We start from the raw sequence: 16,467 nt of genomic DNA on the forward strand, positions 1-16,467 counted from the left end.
ATAATATAAATCTCACTTATCTGTTTAAATGTATGTATGTATGTTTGCCTAAAATCTTTGACAGAAGCGATGGATTTTCACGAGATCGGTATCGTTTTGAAACTTGACTTCGGACGACAAATATCATCTCTATTCATGAAACCGTAGAGATTCAACGTCACTCGATAGAGACGTTGAATCTCTACGGTTCCAGGTGAGAATTGTTTGAAGATAGCGGTTTCAATCCTACCCAAAGCCGGCCAGTGGCTTACTTGGCTAAAACGTGGTGAGACGACAACAACTATGGATGGCAGTAATTGCTGAGAATGCAGTTAGGAGATTCAGAATTCCTATCCCATTGCGGTTACTACCTAACGAAGGCCAGAAGAATAGTTGGCCGAAACGTTGTGAAAACAACAACTAAGAAAGATGAGGATAATAGTCCACAATAAAATAAATTATTAAATAATACTCATCTCAATAATGAATCACAATTAAACAATATGAATATAAATATCGAAAAATTAACCAAAAACATTAATTCCTGTACCCTCAACTGGACACTTTTCTACACGGAAGGGTCACTTTTTTTTTCTGATATTTTCAAAGTCATCCCCTCTTTTCGATTGACTAGCCTTAATTTAAGCTTTCGCCATTTCTGTTTTGGCCATGGACGCAACGGGAAAGACGTCACTTTTTTTTCACATTCTTTTCCTCCTTTGCGGTACGGGTTCAAGCCTGCCTGCCTACTATCACTTTTTTTTTTTTTTTTGCGCAATGCACATCTCCAAACACCCGGGCAATGCCGGGCACTAAGACTAGTCACAAAATAAATTAAAAATAAAATCATCCCATAAATTTTTTAATAACAAAACACACACACATATATATATATACACATATATATATATATATATATACACACACATATATATATATTTATATATAGAAGGAAAAGAGAACATATATATATATATATAATTGATTGAATAACATTTATTTTATTTGATGGCATTTCTTAGGAGTTCTTGTTATTTATATGCTACTGACTTTTAGACTCACATATATATACAATTATAAAGCCATAACAAAATACTAAGGTCTCATGTACAACATAAAAAGAAATTGGAATCTTAGGAAGATCTCCATCATTCCAGTAATTATAGGGGCAATTGGACTCATAAAAAAAAACAATTGCAGTGATTACCTGGCAAATATGCTCAGTGAACAAAACTGCAAGAGAGGTTCGAACAATTGCTCTTAAAGGGATGGTTAGAATCTTAAAAAGATCTCTCAGACGGAATGTGTAAGTTATCAGGTGAATGTTTAGCATCCAGTACCTATTTACTATGCCTCCCCACGGGACAGAGTTAGACACCAGGGTCATTTTTTAACGTGAAGAAAAGGTACAAAAATAAAAATTGTCTCAGTCGTGAAGGATTTCTCCTTCACCGAAAGAGAACAAGAAATAGAAATGCAGCATCTGAAGAACAGATACTACACTTTGATCTTGTCCCGAAGATGCCCCATCCCCAGCTTGAACAAAATGATAAGAAAATTGAAAACAGAACAAAAAAAAAAAAAACAGCCACATTTAGTGGTAGAAGGTAGAGTTTACAGTCATAAATAATACTCAGAGCTTAGTTGTCTATGAAATGATCCTCATTAGGTGTATAAAACTATTATTAACTGCTTTGTAATTCAATACGATTTGTATTTTGATGCTGATGTTTCAGGAAATTATAGTTGTTAAAATTATCCAGGTTATTTATCTCTTGATGATGCAGAGATGTGGACGGATTATTAATCACAGCTGGATTCTTACGTAGCATTTAAAAGTGAGATAATTCTGCAATCTGCCAAACGAAGCATTAATATTTGTGTTTTTAAGTAAACCACCAACTGGATTCGTCATTATTGACTGAATTACATTTATTTTATTTGATGACATTTCTTAGGTGTTTATATGTTGCCGACTTTTAAGCTCACCTGCTGCATTTCCCCTTCTTCCACTTCTCTGTGAACATGCATGTCAAAACAACATTATCTCCCTTTTTTTTTTATCTATCTCTTTTCCACTGTCCATCATCTATCTCGCTTTATTTCTCCTTGTCACCTTAAAAATAACTTGCAATCCCTCTTCTTTTCCATCTCTCACCCTTTTCTTTTTATACTACCATTTGTTTGCCTTCTTATAAGGACAGAGTTGGATGCAAGGTCTGTTTCTAGTGTAGTGGGACAATCAATCGGAATCGGAAAAATGTGTGCCTATTTTCTGATCCCAAAAACGATTCTATTAATTATTTTTTTATTTGATTTTGTTTAAAACAAAATCTTCCACTGCTTGTAGAAATAATAAAATAATTATTGATTTAAATATCTAGTAAAACTGAAATCTACAGATCCCCCCTCCCCCCCAGTGTGTTTTTACGTTTAAGAAAATATATGCACATTTAACATGTGTTTTTAAGGTAATCGAAACAAAATAAACATTTTATAGTTAAATATTTAGATTTATACAAAATCAAAATCAGTAATTGTATTGGAATTGGAAAAAATATTGGAATCGTCCCATCACTAGTGTAAGGGAAAATCCAGCTCTCCAAAAAAGTGGCACTCTGGATTGGAACAAAAAATAAAAATGTCTTGGTTTAGAAGGATCAGAAGGAAAGAACAAATATTTTGTAACGTTTATTTGCACAAAATATAAAAATTTTACATTTGAACAAATTAGAGACAATGCCGTTCAAAAGTATGGAGAAAATGAATGTTGTTGGTGATCCTTGGTCACAATTACTGAAAATACTTTTAACCAGAATGAATGATCAGTCATCATAATATCACATTTACTCCAGGGTGCATCCTACTTAAGATTTTTCCAAATGGTTGAAAACTTTCATTGTTCATATATCTATATACAATTTCATTAGCCCAGCCCCGGCCCTAAGTCTTTGTATAATTAAAAATAAAATCTTCTTATTTCTGAAAAAGTCTTTGGTAATAGAGATGGAGTTTTAAAAATCTTGTCATATGAGTTGATTTGATTGTATTATTTTAGTCTATCTGCTTTCCCCCCCCCCCCCATTCATCTGTATATGTTATAGACTTATCTTTATAGCTGGCTTATTAATACTGTCTTAGCCTTCTTCGTATTACGTATTCATATTCAACTTACATCTAATATTGCATCTCGTATATCAAGATGGTCTAAGGCTTCAAAAGAAAAAAATGAAGACAACAAAGTCAATATTGAATACTAAGAAAAACAAATGGTAGCAAAAAATCAGTGCTCTTAGTCTGACGATTTCCAGTGGGGATGAAACATGGATGTCTTTGAATAACTTATATATAGCCGTATTTTCATACTAGACACACACATATACATCTATAGTATATTTCTCTTAGTCTGTCTGTCCGTTTCACTTTTTCTCAGAAACTACTGCGCCAATCTGGCTGAAATTTTATGACTTTTGTTACAAGAACATGCAACAAACTAAGTATTATGGTATCTATTCTATGTACAGTTAGTGATCAATTAGAATTAGGGTTTAATGAATAAATGAATACTAATTTAACCATATCCAACCATCAATTTGGCATAAAGCACTCATTCTAAGCCATCGGGCTGTAACTTTTGCTTGTTTTTATTAATGAAATGTCTAGTATATATATATATATATATATATATATCCTCAAAACAGTGTTTCATGGTAAATAACTGATGATCCCTTAAATTACCATTAGTACTCTAGTGAATTCGAGAGAGCAAGTTGATGCATTAATTGCAGGTCATTAAATGACTTACTGACTAAATAGTTTTCTAATGAATAATAAAAAATATAAAAATTAAATAAGTTTTTTTTTATATATATAGTTTTAAAGGTTAAAAAACTTCCACGACATATATATATTCCAAAAATTATAAAACAATTTAGATTTTCAAAGATATCCTACAGAATTGTAACTAGGGATATCATAGAAATTTCTAATAGTGGATGCTGCTAATATTGGAAATAGAAGAATTATAAAGGATATTTGAAGCATCTTTTTATTAACTCACAAGATTCCTTATCCTGCTGATGCGAAAAGAATTCTTTTTGAAAAGCCGAGGTTTAAGAGAAAATTTGATCCTTAGTTGAAAATATTGAGAAAATAAACAAATAACTATGTTCAGTCTTGATTAATATCTTTGTTTTAGCTTTTATATATTCTCTCTATCTCTTTCTGTATGTGTGTATGTGTATATATATATATATATATATATATATATATATATATATATATATATATATATATATATATATACTTTCAATTTGGTTTTACAGAAGCAGTAATGTGTTGCTACAGTCATGAAAATGTTTCAGTCTTCTATTATTTAATAACTAGAGACCTCTTCAGGAAATCATGCTTACATTGAAATGAATCAGTAATACTAGAAGACTGAAACATGCTCATGACTGTGTAGCAACACATTCCTGCTTATGTAAAAACAAATTGAAAGTATACTCTGCTCTACTTCGGTATTGAGCACTCTTATATTAACCTCGTTATATTTCATTGGTTACCTTACCTCTGGAAAATAACAACCCCAAATTATATATATATAAAATCAGGTAGATTGAATAACATAGACTAAAATAAAACAATATTTTTCAATAGACCTTTTATAAATAAAATTCTATAAACATAAGGATCAATCAACGTTTCAACATTAATACGTCATTGGTGTAACAGTTTTTGACACACGCTTAAGCAGCAGCCGCATAGCGCGTATGCAAATGACCAAGTGAGTGGACAATGTATCGTCACAGTACAGGAAGAGGAGGGAAAGAAAAAGAGAAGAAGAAAAAATGCACCATGTGACGAGAACCGGAAAAAGTGTGAGACAGACGAAGCCTGTGTCGAGACAGCAAGATTTTATTAACTACATGGTAGCCGAGATAAACTAAGACTTTTTTAAAACAAGATACAATGCGTCATTTTGAAAAGTACCATGAATAAATGCCTTTTATTTCACCTGGAAAAAAGTTGCGGCAAATTTCTTTTTTTTTTTTTTCTTTTCTTTTCCTTTGCAACTGTCTCTGCATGTTGAGTCCAAGTGAAAATGTAACAATAACGTTACATTAGGACTCCAAATAAAACTCTGTCACAAAATAAATTAAAAATAAAATCATACAAGAAGACATAGATATAACTTTATACAACTATTATCAGGCCACCCGGAGTTGCCCGGTCGCTTAAATATTTTATTTTAATTAATGCTGATTTTATATTTATTATTAGAGAACCAATTCTCAATCAATTATTATATTATACCTAATATATAGTAATGATTAAAAAAATGACAAATGACTTGTGTGTCATCCGCTAGACTCAAACAAAAACATATAGCTCTCCAGATTAGTGTATGACCTAAATCCATACATAAACAAAAACTGCAAAAAATAATATTGTTTAACCTATCAATTCTCATTAGTGCATACGCAGAAAAAAAGCGTGTAGAGTCGAGTTACACCAGGCCATGGTCAATATTTTTTTATTTATTTATTTTTTTTTTTTTGTAACTTTGACCCCTTAGCAGCAATTTTACCTGCACAAAAACAAAATTGAAAGTGCATTACGGGTCCAAATACCCTATATGCCAAGTTTCAACCCTGTAAACTAAATATTCAGAAAGCAGTTTGGTAGAAGCACTAACAAGATCACTTTTATATATATAAAAATATTTCTGAATACTAATTATATATATATATATAAATATTTCTGAATGCTAATACGTTTTCATCTTAAATTCTACGCAGTTATGCAGAATATAGAAACTATGCATAAATAGAATTTAGCGTTATAGTGAAATGGAACCAATCATCTAATGAGAAACCATACCAAATGAATAAGTAATTAATTAACGCTCATTTTTCAAAGTAATATGCAAATTAGTTTACCTTTATGTAGTCACTCGCATATCCATGACTGAGTTTATTAAGAAGTTTGTTTTAATAATTTTTAAATAAAAAAGGTTTTTAATATCAATGTCAGAGCGGAGAAAAAAAAAAAAACTTGATTTAAAAAGTCTATAGACTACTACTACCTACTACACATACACACATGCAAAACTTATAAATATATCTTGATGGATTTTCTACAGGATCGTATCCATGGATATCTTAGAAATTCCTAATGCAATAATGGATGTTTGCTAATATTTAAAACATCCTTTTATCAAATCACAGCTTGTCTTTCACCTGATGAGAAAAGAATTATTTTTTTAAAAAAAGCATAGGTTTAAGGGAAATTTGGTTCTTAGTTGAACATATTGAGAAAATAAATATGTACAGTGTTGAAGAATATTTTTGTTATTTTTGGCTCTTATATACCTTCTCTTTCAACATTGAATACTTATAAAAACAATCCACCAAAAGAACTGGCAAATCAGAATCAAATATTGATTTTTGTATGAAGAAAGCTATTAATGATAAAAATCAAAAGATATCAATTTTACTTTATTGTATTAAATGATATAATATTTAAATAAAATATGCATCAGGTCCGCTTGAAAGCCAAATTACAACGCAATATTATGAAAATAACTTGTTTGAAATTTATGATTTAAATATATTTCAGAGTCAAACTCCAACCTCAAAAAAAAAAAAAAAAATACCGAGGATGGAGTTTGATTCTGAAATATATTTAAATTATACATTTCAAACAAGTAAAATATTTGTTTATTTTCATAATATTGCATTGTAATTTGGCTTTCAAGCACATCTGATGCATATTTTATTTTATTCAAATTAAATCAACGTTTTTATAATGGAACTCACACCCCTGACATTAGTATATTTATTTTCATTATTTTTCCAAGCTAGCCAGTGTGACACATTAGTATAGGTGATAATCATTCATTAGCATCAGACATTAATATTCCAATGCAATCAATATTTTTGCTGATTTTTGAACCAGCAATTTATCGTCTGCAATGAAATGAATTGTTTAAATTAGTGACTTTTTTTCTTTATACATGATGTGATCGGAAGAATTTCTGAACTAAATATTAGAATTTTATGCAAATTTCTTTGACAATTTCAGAAATAATTTGAAACGATCATACAGATATAAATTATATTGAATGTTTAAGTTACACCAATTTTTTCCACATTTTCTTTTTTTTTTTTTTTAATGGAAATCATTCCAGAAAAAGTGTCAGGCCATATGATGTAAGAATCTAACAAGAATGAAAGATGATTTTCACACAGACAAGACATAGCTAATGGCCTTTGTCTTGAAAAGACTCCAGCATGGATTTGTTTTTATCCATTGTTGTATATTGATGCAAAAACTCACAAACAGTAGAACAGTTTTTCTTTGGCCTCAAAATTAATGATGGGACGATTCCAGAATTTTTACCAATTCCAGTTCTAAAAATTTTCTCAATATTCAATTAGAGATTTATTGCTTGAAGAAAAAAAGAGGGCTAAACTCTGAAGGGTAACTTATTGACTTTTATCAACTAAGTGCTAAAATAAGTTCAAGCATTTCAAAGAGTTTCCTAGGGTTTCCTAAGGTAATAAAAGTAAGTGAACTGTTGATTATTCACTTTGTTTGCCAAAATTTACCAATAAAATAATTAAATTGGACCCAGAAATCCTGCTTCTGTGTCTCTTACTTTGATGTTATAAATAAATATTCTTCTGATGAATAAATAAAAGCATCTGTTTGTTTCTTTATAATTTCTATATAAAAAAAAATAAAAGAATCGTTTTGGAATCGAAAATGAGGCTAAAATTTTCACGATTCTGATACTACGCTCAAAAGTTCCAATTCCGATTAATTGTCCCAACACTACTGAAAATACAGCCCAATATCACTTTTTCATTGGAGCTAAATCTTATTTCAGTTAGCATAGTCTTGAGCCAGTAGTTGCTCAGTAATGGGTACAAATCTTGGTTATCGTGGAAGTAATTCAAGGTGAAATTCATGTAATATTGCCATTGTTGCGATTGACTTGTGACATGGTGCATTGTCTTGGTGAATAAGCACTTTTTTCTTTTTCATTCTTGACCGTTTTTTAAACAATTTCTTTCTTCAAACGCATTAATAATGCTATATAATATTTGCAATTGGTGGTTCTTACTTTCTCAAGAAAATTAATCAACAAAATATAAAGGCTTTACTTGATAATATTTGCGTTTCTGATCACTTTGAACTGCTTTTACTTGTTCTTCACTCGGCTAACTGGTGATTTGAATCTGGTGTGAAATAGTGGATCCATGTTTCATCCATTGTTGCAAAAACCTCATTTTGTTGTGTTGCAACAGTTGCAAACAATGCTTTAAATCATTGATGCATTGTTGATTTTTGATCGTCTGTGAGGAAATGCAGCACTCACCTTGAATATGACTTTCTCATTAACAAATGCTTGTGAAAAATGGTGAACGCATATCTTTCGAATATCTTCAACTCTGCTATCTCATGCAACTTCAAATTACAGTTTGTCAAAACAAGTTTTTTTTCAGGTTTCCCCGAGAGCATGATTTCTTGCACAGAAAGAGTAGTATTAGTCAAGACAAAGGCTGTTGGTAGAAGGAAAGCAATCATTCCCCCACCCCCTCAACAAAAGAGGGATTGGACCTAATAATTCACTCCCATTCTTCCGTTTGCACTTTTCTCAATAACCACGCGTTGGATTTTAAAAAAAAAATTGTACAAATATTAGTCATGGTGAAAGTAAATTAATCACTCTTGGAGGGGGACTTTGCATGCGTGACTTGTGAGGAAGAGAGTTCCACAGGGTTGCAGTTCTTTTGAAAGAAGCTTCAGGAATAAGAAGCTGTATAGCAATGAGGTACCAACCAACAGATTAAGTGACATGTTTCAGTTTGCTTGACAACACTTTGGCCTTCAGGAATGTAGGGGAAACCCTTCATACCGAGACAATTACTATTTATTTGGACACTGCCAGAGTGCCCCCTTTTTGGGGGAGCTGATTTTACCCTCACATTAAAAAAAATGACCTTGTGTCTAATTTGCTTTCGTGGGGGAGCAAATGAATACCATCTGTTCTGATGTTACACTTCAATTTTTTGTTCTTGGTTAGTGGAGGAGAAATCCTTCACGACTGAAACAATTTTTATTTTTGTTCTTCCCCTACATTAAAAACCGACCTTGGTGTCTAACTCTGCCCTCGTGGAGAGGCAAGTAAATAGGAGCACTAACAAAATCAGTAAAAAAAAATCTCTAACTTAATGAAGGTTTGTTTTTATTTAAAGTCAATAATATTAACGGGTCTACGTTTGTGCCTGATATCTATAGAATAGGAATACGTCGCAAAATCTTACAAAAACAAAAAAAAACTCCGTAAGCATACATATTCTGAAACTACTTTAATCAAAATATTTATATATACTTAATTTAAACAACCCTTTGCATTAGTGCCATATGTTCATAGAATGGAAAAACATTTTTAAGCACAGCACCAAAATATAACAGATGACTGATACAACTGTGGAATTTCCATGGATCCCACTAGTGTTTATATTCATAGAAAAGTCTATCCATATGTAACAGAGCACGTATGGCAGTTATATACAAATACCGAGCCGTGTGCAAAATGACATCACGGTAAAAAAAAGGAAAGACTATAAAAAGGAGAGAGTAGACGATCACATTAGAGATGTGGATGATGTTCGAGATGACATGCTTCATAGAAGACGAGCACATTAACATTTTATTCAGGAAAGTACTCAGACATAAATGTTGTTGTTAAAAGAGAAAAAGAAGTTGAGTTATTATTTGTCGCCTTTTCCTTGCGACATACTCTGCTACAACGTATTAGGTTTACATGTGTAACATTACACACACACACACACATATATTATTATTATTATTATTATTATTATTATTATTATTATTATTGAGAAAGGAACGAAGAATGAATCTATGATTTGAAAAATTAAAGGAAATTATTTTGTTAATTGTTTGTTAAATCATATGTTGTGTACATTCAGTTGTGATAATGAGTTCGATGAATTGTTTTTAAAGAATAAAACGAGGTAACTATAATAATTAAATTCTTGAGTGTAAAGCCAATTTATCATAGAAAAATGTAGTTCCCACCCACCCTAAAAGAAAAGAAAATGGCAGCATAAGTCCAGTTAGATAAATTTTTCCTGGTAAAGAATTAATCTCTATGCTGATGACACGACCATCTATGGCAGCACATCAAAGGCTGTAAATGACAAAGTTCCCTTTGATTCTCTCTCCTCTGATCTTGAGCACATGGTACAGTGGGGGAAGAGGTGGCTGGTTACTTTTAATGCATCTAAAACCAAGCTCCTATCTTTACATCATCTGCTGCCACATCTAGGCAGGAGCTGCTAAAAACAGCCTATCATGCCTTGACATAGTACAAAATAGACTTCATGGCTTAGTGGGGGATGCCCTTTTCTCTTCCCTGCAGCCTCTCTCCCACAGAAGAAACGTTGCAAGCCTGTGTTTGTTTTATCGTTATTTCCATGGCAAGTGCTCGTCTAACGTCGAATCTCTGGTCCCCCCTCGCCAATCTTTCACGAAAAAAACACGTCTAGCTGAAACCACTGTCAATAATTTTCCCCATTCTTTATCTGTGCCTAGATCAAAACAGATTCCATGAACAAAGTTTCTTTCTTAGAAGTGCACGCCTGTGGAACTCTGTTCCGTTTGCCTGTTTCCCACATGACACAACTTGGATGTCTTCAAGTCCAACAATAAACAAATTCCTGATAAACTGCCCCTTTAAGACACTTTATCAAATCTCCATTACTACCGATTACTACGATATTATCCCATTGATTACTGTACACACAATAACTCTTATCCCCAAGTGGCTTCCGGGCCTTGATAAGTGGTGACTATGATGTAAAAAAAAAACCCTCTAACATGATCTTGAATGTTATTCTCGCATCTAACGTGATCTCCTTTTTAAAGTCTTTATTTTTACCTACCAGTGACATCATTTTGCATGCATTTGCATACGTTCATCCATGCTATGTTACAGTCATATCCTATGCCAAAAATATTGCAATAAAAGTCTTAAACAAATATTTTTGAAAGGAAATGGAGCGGGGGGGGGGGGGCTCTTTAATTTTGAAAAGTTTCAACTAAATGATCAATAAGATCTAATAAACTTTGGAAGTTGGTGACCTTACAAAAGTTTATCAAAAAGGTGAAAAATGACTTTTTTAATTGCTATAGTTCAAATGAATTAATAATTATACATTTAAATTTTTTATAATGATTTTTACCAACATTTTTTTTTTTTTTTAAATAAAATGTTTAATTTTATCTTTTAAAATTTTTGTACATTTTTTTTTTTTTTTTTTAAATGGCTAATCCAGTGGTTTCTGTTTCTGAAATGAGGAATTATCATTCATATTGTTTAGATTATTCAAACTACTGTTCTCATCTTGAGTTGGTATTTTTTCCTAATTACCATAAAACACACGTGAAATGTGCATATATTTTCTCAAACGTAAAAATAAACTTGTTGAGGGTCATCTAGAAACTTTAGTTTTACTGGTAATTTAAAATATTAAATATTTATTCTTTCAGTATTACTACCAACAGAGGAAGATTTTGTTTCAAACAAAATCAAATAAAGAAGATAATTCAAGGAATCATTTTTGCCATCAGAAAATTTTTACGATTTCCAATTCTGATTTCAATCAATAATTCCAACACTAATATATATATATATATATATATATATATATATATATATATATATATATATATATATATATATAAAATATAAAGCTGAATGTCTGTGTGTGTGTCTGGTCACAAATAGTCTCCTCTATGGTTGACTATTTTAAAAACTGATAGAAGATGTATCGAGACACAGGAATTGGTATGTTTGATCTGGCAGAACGGTGGTTCATTAAAATTGTGGGGTCTGTGTTCGCGCCTGGTCCACAAAGTATGGAAATAAAAGATCAAAAAAAAAAAAGGCGTTTACAAGTGTTTTTGATATAGATGTACATAAAAATACTTTGATAAGTATGTTTTAACTTAAATAGGGATGGTATAATAAAATTGTGGGGTCTGCGTTCACGCCTGGCCTCCATAGAATTAAAATAGGCACAAACTTTAATAAAGACTTTTCATATCTATCTGCGTAAGTATACTTTGATAATTATGTTTCAGTTTGAAGAAATATGGTATAATAAAATTATGGGTGTTCGTTCGCACCTGACTTCCATAGAATGTAAATATGTCACAAACTTTAACAAGGTTTTTTAATATAGATCCACAGAATATTGTGATAAGTGTTTCAGTGTGAACAGGTATGGTATAATAAATTATGGAGTTTATCTATTTTATTTTTACTTTCATCATATTTTGCTTTGGTTTTGATACCCCCAAATTTACAGACCTTCCTTTTCATAACCTATCATACTTTCATAAATCAGAGTCCATTTTCTGTAGGCTGTTTTTGAACCCAGTCAACGACGGGTACTTTTGCTAGAGTATATATATATATATATATATATATATATATATATATATATATATATATATACACGCACACATATATACATATTGTAATACATATGCAATATATATATATATATATATATATATATATATATATATGTTAGTCCTGGTCAAAATCATAAGACCACTTAAGAAAGTAAGCGTTTACGCATATTATCGAATTTTTAATCAAACAAATGGTTGAAACCATTGCCAAAAGGGAAAATATGATGGAAAAAAAAATGAAATCTGCTTCATTCGAAACCTTAACCCTGATCTAATAATTATTTTTCAAAAGACAAACATTTCCACCTGGTCAAAATGATAAAACCACTTTAATAAAATCGGCTAGTTTTGAAAAAATGAATAAGAAAAGCTTTCTATGTTACTAAAAGCAACTTGTTAGTCGATAAAAAACATCTTACTAAATTATAAATGCAAAAGGGAAACCATTATCAGAGTTTGAGAGAGGAAGGATCTTTGAGCTTAATAAGGGTGGACTCTCCCATAGATCCATTGTAAACGAAGTGAATCATAGCAAAACGCTCATCACAATTTTTTTAAGAAATCCAGATCAATATGGGCACAAAAAGAGTCCAGGTCGACCAAAAAAATAACCCCATCACTGGATCGTCGTATCAAAAGTTTTTAAAAAAGCTCCAGTATGAGCTCAAGTTGACTGAAAAGCCAAACAGCAGCAGACTGTAGTCCTAAAACCATCAGAAGGCATCTGAAAATAAAGGGTTTCAATCATTTAAAGCGACTGCAGAAACCACGTCTTCTTGAACAGCACAAAACTAACCGACTTAAATATGCCGCCAAATACAGATTTGGGATGAAGAGAAGTGGGAAAATGTAATTTTCTCCGATGAGAAAAAGTTTAATCTAGATGGTCCCGATGGATTTCAACACTATTGGCATGATAAAAATTTGCCCAAAGAGACTTTTTAAACTTGGTATAGTGGAGGAGGGTCTTTAATGATCTGGGATGCTTTCTCGTCAGCTGGGACCCTAAAGTTGCAAGTAGCGAAAGGCCGGCAAAAATCATTGAAGTATATTTCAATGCTTGAAAATGCTTCTATCAGGACTGAAGGTCCACGTCTGTGTGGAAGAAATTGGATTTTCCAGCAAGACAACGCTGCGATACACACTTCTCGACAAGCACAAGAATATTTTTCTTCAAATAATATGGAATTGTTAGATCATCCAGCATGTTCTCCGGACCTCAATCCCATTGAAAATCTTTGGGGATGGATGGCAAAAGAAGTGTTCAAGGATGGAACTCAGTATGATTCGATAAAGGAACTTTCTGATTCAGTTTTCAGTACATGAGATAAAATTCCTTCGCAACTGATAAAAAAACTTAGTCGCAAGCATGCCGAAGAGAATTTTTGAAGTAATAATCGAGGCTATACTAAATACTGAGACCCTTTTTAGTAATTTATAATTGCCTTTTGTTAGATAAATTATCAGTGGTCTTATCATTTTGACCAGGTGAAAATGTTTGTTTTTTAAAAAATAATTATTAGATCAGGGTTAAGGTTTCGAATGAAGCAAATTTCATTTTTTTTTTTTTTTTCCATCATATTTTCCCTTTTGGCAATGGTTTCAACCATTTGTTTGATCAAAAATTCCATAATATGCGTAAACGCTTACTTTCTTAAGTGGTCTTATAATTTTGACCAGGACTGTATATATATATGTATATATATATATATATATATATATATATACTAGCAGAAGTACCCGTCGTTGACTGGGGTCAAAAACAGCCTACAGAAAATGGACTGTGATTAATGAAAGTATGATAGGTTATGAAAAGGAGGGGGTTGTAAAGAGATAGGTTTTGATGCTCAAAAATTTTACCCCAAGCAAAATATGATGAAAGTAAAGATAATTTTCGCGAAAATATTTTTTTTTATATCAACTTTGTTTCCATTCGTAGCCAAGAGTGACCAACAAAATGATGTTTCCTTACAAAGAGAAAATGTTATATATATAATAATATAAATATATAAGAAATAAATGTTACCATAGTCAATTAAAGTTACTTTTATGGTAGAAAAGTTCATTGGTTTTTATTTTTAAGTAGTTTGTAAAAAAAAATTTTTTTTTTAATACACGAACCGGTTTTAAAAAAATCAAATAGCAGCGACCTTGAAATGGAGGGCCCCGTTTTCAATTTGAAGTAGGGGCACCTGAGCATTCTGTGTTAACAATTTAAGAGAGTTCCATCAACGTAAGAAATATTTATAAACCTATTTTAATATTTTCCGTTATTTTGTGTTTAAGGAATATTCGATTATGGCATGTGTAGTTTATATAAAAATTCATTTAAGTAGTTATCGCCTCAAATTTTGTTTTAATTTCGGTTCACTGAAATTATTTAAAGTAAATAGCATTAAAAACTATTTCAAAACAAAAAAAAACATGGCTTGAACTTTTATTGACTATGGTAACATTTGTATATTTATTTTGTATATTTATTTTTTCGGGTAGTCGTTTGTTGGCTTTTCTGCTAAACACTCTTACTAAATAATAGCGACAAAATATCGAAAAACAAAGAAACAAAAACAGTTTTGAAAAATAATGAAGCTTTACTTACTTTAGTAAAATAATCTGAAACAGCAAAATGGGATATTAAAAAAGTAAACACGTAATTACTATAGTTTTTTAAAGCAAAGAATTGATATTAATAAGAAGAAAATGGCGCCCTTTTCAAGCAGAACAGCTTCGTTTCAGTTTTACAGTATTGAACAGTGTAGTATTGCGCCATCAGATTCAGGGTTGTACTATTGTAATGTAAAGAACACGCAGAAAGGGTTGTAATCAATTGAATTCCTTCTCGTACACTGACAAAAAAAAGCTTAAACAGATATATAAATAAAATTAAAAAGATTATGTAAATGTTTTTAAAAAGACACGTAATCACGTGAGCAGGATTTTTTCCTTCTTTTGACACGATAACAAGTAACATTCTTATTTTTTATTATTTATCTATTTTCGAAAGAGTGCCATGTGCAAGTGGAGAAGAAAAAAAACAGAGTTATGCAAAATTTGTGTTGAGAATTGTCTAAAGTTCTGACTTTTTTTGGGGGGGGTACTTTCACTTTAATAAGAACGTGAATTTATGAGGTGAATTTATTTGACACACTATGATTCATCTCAAAAAAATAAATAAAAGCTAAATGAATTAAGATTAAAGTCAGGTGTTATTATGGACCCTCACCCCTTTTAAAAAAAACCCTTGTTAAAGTTTGTGACATATTTACATTCTATGGAGGTCAGGCGCGAACGAAAACCCAATAATTTTATTATACCATATTTCTTCAAACTGAAATATAATTATCAAAGTATACTTATACAAATAGATCTGAAGTCTTTGTTAAAGTTTGTGCCATATTTCCATGGAGTACAGGCGCGATGCAGACCCCACAATTTTATTATACCATCCCTATTTAAGTTGAAACATACTTATCAGAGTATTACTATGTACATCTATATCAAAAACACTTGTAAACGATTTTTTTAAAAAAATTTTATTTCCATACTTTGTGGACCAGGCGCGAACAAAGACCCCACAATTTTAATGAACCACCGTTCTGCCAAATCAAACATACCCATTCCTGATCCTCGATACATCTTCTATCATTATATGTAATCAGTTTTTTTAAATAGTCAACCATATAGGAGCCTATTCGTGACCAGACACACACACACACACACACACACACACACACCGACGTTCAGCTTTATATTATATATATATATATATATATATATATATATATATATATATATATGTGTGGTAACTTGGAGCAGTTCCATACCATACTTTTTGCTTCTGTATTGCTTGTTTGGTCTACTATACGTGACATCAGCTTTTCAGTTAACAGACCTTGTCTCTCAGTGATGACGGTCCTAAGCAATTCAACTGCTACAGGCTGTAGAGCAAATCCTCTGAAAAACATTTTAATA

General features: G+C 31.4%; 1 protein-coding gene across 1 annotated transcript in view; it reads left to right on the plus strand.

Moving 5' to 3' along the window:
* Window positions 1–16,467, plus strand: part of LOC145276954 (uncharacterized) — a 489,953-nt gene that overhangs the window by 73,246 nt on the left and 400,240 nt on the right. The window lies entirely within an intron of this gene.

This window comes from Euprymna scolopes, chromosome 5, assembly GCF_053919585.1.
Source record: "Euprymna scolopes isolate OS-2025 chromosome 5, ASM5391958v1, whole genome shotgun sequence".
Lineage (NCBI taxonomy): Eukaryota > Metazoa > Mollusca > Cephalopoda > Sepiida > Sepiolidae > Euprymna > Euprymna scolopes.